Source organism: Alligator sinensis, unplaced genomic scaffold (assembly GCF_000455745.1).
Source record: "Alligator sinensis unplaced genomic scaffold, ASM45574v1 scaffold574_1, whole genome shotgun sequence".
In the NCBI taxonomy this organism is placed as follows: Eukaryota; Metazoa; Chordata; order Crocodylia; family Alligatoridae; genus Alligator; species Alligator sinensis.
Window position 1 is genome coordinate 78801 of NW_005842106.1, and position 5270 is coordinate 84070.

At 35.4% G+C, this 5270-nt stretch overlaps 1 long non-coding RNA gene across 1 annotated transcript in view; it reads right to left on the reverse strand.

Annotated features, from left to right (window-relative positions):
- Window positions 1–4287, reverse strand: part of LOC102382069 — a 4713-nt gene extending 426 nt beyond the window's left edge. Inside the window, exons 1-2 of the long non-coding RNA XR_323937.1 lie at window positions 4201–4287; window positions 1204–1286 (exon numbers count right to left, since the gene is read on the reverse strand). This is a non-coding gene — a long non-coding RNA (uncharacterized LOC102382069). The remainder of the gene's footprint in view (window positions 1–1203; window positions 1287–4200) is intronic.
- Between the last annotated feature and the right edge of the window lie 983 nt (window positions 4288–5270).

Sequence of the window (5270 nt, forward strand, 5' to 3'; positions counted from 1 at the left end):
AGTCAGAGAGCTCCACACTCCAGTTTCTCTCTCAACCAATTGGCCCGAAGAATCCTCTGCTTCCCCGGGCCATTGAGGCCGGAGGGCTTTACGTATTTTCCTCAGGTACAGGCCCCAGCTTGCCACGTGCTGAGCACGTGACCAAAACACCAGGGCCATCTTGCCCACATAAAAAAAAAAACAACCACACACTCACAAAACCCACAATACACAACCCAAGTGTATGTGGGGGTAGTACGTTTATAATTTCTATTGTTTCTTCCTCTTTAGCATTTCCTAAATCTAACTCTTTCCTCATGGTAAAAGTCTTTATCCAAGATGAGTTCATCTTTCCCCTGATTCTCTGGGTAATTTTACTAAGTCCAAAATGATACTGGTAAACTCTTCTTCATCTGTAGCTCTTCAGCCACATTATACCTTTCTCTGATTCCCTTCATTGCCCTTATTTTATCCAATTGAACCTCACTTACAAAGCCCTATATCATTTTGCCTCACTTACACCTCTCATCTAATTCTCTCTTTTCCTGTTTTCTGCTCTCTCTACTCTTTCAAACCATTTATATCTAACTGCACAGATATAAGTGAATCAGAATTTAGCCTGCAGAAGCTTTATAACCAAGCAATGAAACATAAGCCAAAAAGAAAACAGCTTGATTCTCAGATGCCAGGTTGAGTTTCCAGAGCTGACAGTTAGAAAAAAACATATATTTACTTGTAAACTGAGAAATTTCGTTTGGAAGCTTCTGAGACTTGACAACATGGAACCTCACAATATAATTTTTACAGAGTTAATTTTATCCAGGATCAAACTGTACATAAAAGAAGTTACGGTATATCAATTATAGTATAGGGAAAAAAGCATTAAGAGTAAGGTCTTAAACTCTTTCAGCCTGGATTAACCCATTTTATCTTTCTGGAAACAAAAAAAGACAATCACTCTACATAAGAAATATGTTATTCTTGTCTGATTATCTGTTACAGCTAACATGCTTTATTTAAAAATTAGAGAAGACTCTCAGTTCCCCAGAAGACAAATGGTTTCTCAACATTTCAGAAGTTTTAGCTATGGAAAATTGAATAGCTGGAAAATTTTTTTTACGGGACTTGGACACATAGTGAGGCTTCTGTAAACTTCTGAAAAGTCCCTAGTTTGACCCACATGGCCTATTCCTCACCTTGACATATTCAAGGCCAGATTCTCACCTGGTGAAAATGAACCAGGCTCCACTCACTTCAAAAGAGGTGCAGTAGCTGAAGATCTGGCCCAATACATTATTTACTTGTTTCTACAAGATAAGAATGAAAGAATAACAATATTTTATTTCAATTAGGTATATCCTCTATTTCTTGTGCATCCGTTAAATCAAAATAGATTTTGTAGGCTAAATTGTGGATATACCTACAACCAGATAGTTGAAAGATGTCTAGTGTAATAATATTTTAGAGGCCCCAGATATATGATATGGAGCTGAACAGAATGCCCCTGGGAACTCCAGATGCACATTGTCCAGTCCCCAACATCAGTTAAGTAGGCTTAATAAGAAACTAATCATTATTCTGAAATGTATGGAATAATTATATTGGATCAGTAAAAAATACCTTATAAATGTTACTTTAAAATGATTGTTACATTGAGAAACCAATTTTAGTGCCTCTTTTGAGGGTTCAAGTTTTGTACCTGCACCCAAATATTGATGCAAATTCTGTCATAGAGTTGAATTCCTGATTGTACACTCTAATCAGTTTCTTGGACTGAAGAATAATAAGTTCTGCACACTCTATTAATTGGAGCATTATGACCATAAAAACAAAAACCAGGAGAAGTCTGCTTTAAAAAGCAGGGCCTAGAACTATAAAATATTGCCTTTTCTCTAAGTAAATGTAGGGTCTTTTTCCAAGCAGTTGCATTTATGGTATCAACCCCTCTTTGGGGATTACATAATTCCTGTGTGTTGAATTAGGTTAAAATACGGGAACTCACATCCTTCCTATATTAAATGTTTTGGGGAATCTACTCAGAAGCTAATATAGAATCAGACTGTATCAGCTTTTAGGTCCAGCCCTTTTTGAACTGTGGAATTAGGAACACAGAGTTTGAAGAACTGCCAAACATTAGAGGATTCCATTGGCCTGGATGCAGTGCAGAAATACAGGATTCACACGCAAATATTTTTCCAATTAATCCTTAGATGTGCATATTGCAGGGGACCTATATGGATTGGGAACGCAGCCCATTTGTTTCTGCTATATAGATGGCAAACTGCGTGCAGCCATAAATCCAGATCTCACTAAGAAAGCAGTAGGGGGAGCCCAAAGGAGGGAACCTCAGAAATTTCATTTCCCCACCTGCTTCCTCACCTAGGTTTTCCCATGGAAGAGGTTAATGCAAGCCATAAATCTCACCACAGGCATACTCCTAAGGTAAACAAATAAAGACAAACAATATTGTCAAAACAGGCATCTAGGAATTGGACAGTTGGTATTGGAATTAGCTCAAAGCCATCTGGAAGTCTTTGAAAGGAAGGAGGAATTGGCTGGCACTCTGCTTCTAGAAGAAACAAACATTTTTGGGTGTTTTTTTCTCCAGGTTTTTTTATGTTTTTAAAAAATTGTAGATGAGGGAATAAAAGTTAAATTCACTTATTAAGTACCATAATCTACAAGCATACAAGTCTGAGTACAGCCTGAGATGCCTCTTTTCTTATTCTGAATTGCTATTACCAAAGAAGCATTGTGTAATGCATTAATATGGCTACTGCCTCTCTCTCTAACTTACATTTTATTGAAGTTTGGTTATGTGATCTCAAGCCTGTATTACTTAATTGTCATGGGAAAATACACTAAAACTTCTGAGGTTGGTTGTAGCTGTGTTGGTCTAAGGACATAGGCAGGCAAGATTTTTTGGGTAGATGTGGTATCTTTTATTAGACCAACTAAATAGTTGGAAAACACATTTTTGCAAGCTTTCAGGCACAAACACCCTCCTTCAAGTATTGGGAGACTCTGCTGCTGTTATGAGTTCTCCAAGATAGAAAGACAGATAAAGAAAACAAGAAGTCTGTGAAGATGCAATGGGCTACTGGTGCCCCAGGGGTCCTCCCCTAGCCAGGCTGGAGTTGGGGCTCAGGCAGGCCACTTGTGCTGCTGTACATACCAAATACTAATGATGTCAATAGGGGTCTATTCATTGACTTCACTGGTTTTGGATCACATTTATTAACTTAGGCACAAGTTTCATATGCGGAATTAAGGCAAAATAAGGTGTGTAAATTCCTGTCTTTGTTTAAGTGAGACACTTCTTTCTGTGAATCTGTTTATCTTTTTAATCCAACCTGCATGTCATTGAGATTATTTGAATTCATCAGACCTGATGATTTTTTGTGCAATATAATGAGTAATCTCTTGATCAAAATTAATAAAAAAAACAGATTTAGTCATGGCCAACCTCTGGAAAAAAACACTGTTTGTAGCAATCCAATTTAATTTGAAACATATCACATCAGCTTCTATTGTTAAGTGTAGTATTTCAGCACTATGAAACCTGATGAGATTAAATTACATTTTCTCTATAAAATCAGATTTAGTTGTTGAAATGATGAACTGGTAAAGGATTGTATTTCATTATGTATTTTGCTAAGGAAACTGCATGTCTTGTAATACAATAGTAGACTGTAGGTGGTCGGGTTTTTCCTTTTCTTTTTATTGCAGAATTAGATGCAAATGCCTTTGATTCATGCATTGCCTATGTCTCCAAATTTAATCTCTCCAACTCTGGTTACTATTAAAATTACCAATAGCAGACACAGCTTGAATCTACAACTGTCATTAAAGTTCCTTAAAGTTTTATATTAAGTTTATAACCTTTATACTCTGAAATCATTTATAGTTTAAAAGGGTTGTTTGTTCATGAATTCAGCTAAAATAAGATTACCTGCATTTGAAAGGTCAATCTGTGACCTTTAGGTGAAGTTAAGGCATATGAGAAACATACTATTTTAGACTTAACTCAGGAAAACATGCTAAATCAAGATGGCACCTAGCAGTGAATTTAAATCTCATGGGAATAAATGGAATATAAACTTCCACCCAAGTGCTTACTTAAATGTGGATAGTTTTCAGCATATGCTTATTTGTTTTCCTGAATTATAACCTTAAAAGGAAATAAGTTTAAATCTAGCATTTGAAACAGTGTTTACTTACCTACACTAATGGACTCTAAAACACCCTATTGATGAATAGGTTCAGTCCATTGCTGAGTTGGAGAAGCCAATTTCAAACTTCTTTAGGGCCTCATTTCTTTCTGAATCTGGAGATTTATATATTCTGCATGTCTAAAGAGGCTTTGGAAACACCTAACATTGAAAAAAAATTAAGGATTTGTAAAGTTAAAAATTAAACATTTGTTTACACACATTATTTAAGGATAAGATTTTAGGATTTGAGTATAGAAAACATTACTATAATACAAAAATAGTAGTAGTAATAGTAGTAGCTTATTTAAAGCTTTTGCCAAAACAATAAAATTAACAGTAAACATTATATATAATAAAATAATATTTATATAATGTTATATTATATATATATTTGGTAGAAGTATACAGCAAGATTATCCATTCTCCTGGTTTACACAAAATTGAAACAAGCATAGTATATGTTGATATAAAAAGGATAAAATGGAGCAGTAGACAATAAAAAACTCCAAGGTTTTTTATTTGATTTTGCACCTTATTCTTTGTGCAAGTTAAGTAAATACGCCTACAGAATATAAGATAGGCTCCAAATCATTAGGGAGAAGTCAGATTGTTTTTTCTTCAACATAAAAGTAAAAAAATCGGTCAAACTAGCAATTTTTCTATTAGAATTTTGGGTGTTGTTGGCACATCTTACTTTCCAAGTCTCAAAGGCTAGATAACAACAGTAGGTTATTTCCTTGTTTGGAATGAAATAACTTGCCACAAATTTGGGACACTGTGGGCACATCTACACATTCATGAATGCGCCATAGTCACTGCACATTAAGTTTAGTACTTGAATAACCAAGTACTAAATCTATGCTCAGTAACTTGTGCTATTGCGCAGTAGTGCCAGTGCATGGCTTTTTAGGGACACTTACTGTGCAGTATCCTAATACTACTGCACAGTCACGTATTAGTACAGTTTTTGCATGGTACACTACAGTTTGTGCAGTGTTATTAGGCTACTGCAGTTAGTGTCTTGTGTAGAAGTGCCCTGTATCCCACTGTAGATTAAATTACTGAGAAATTTTAAAG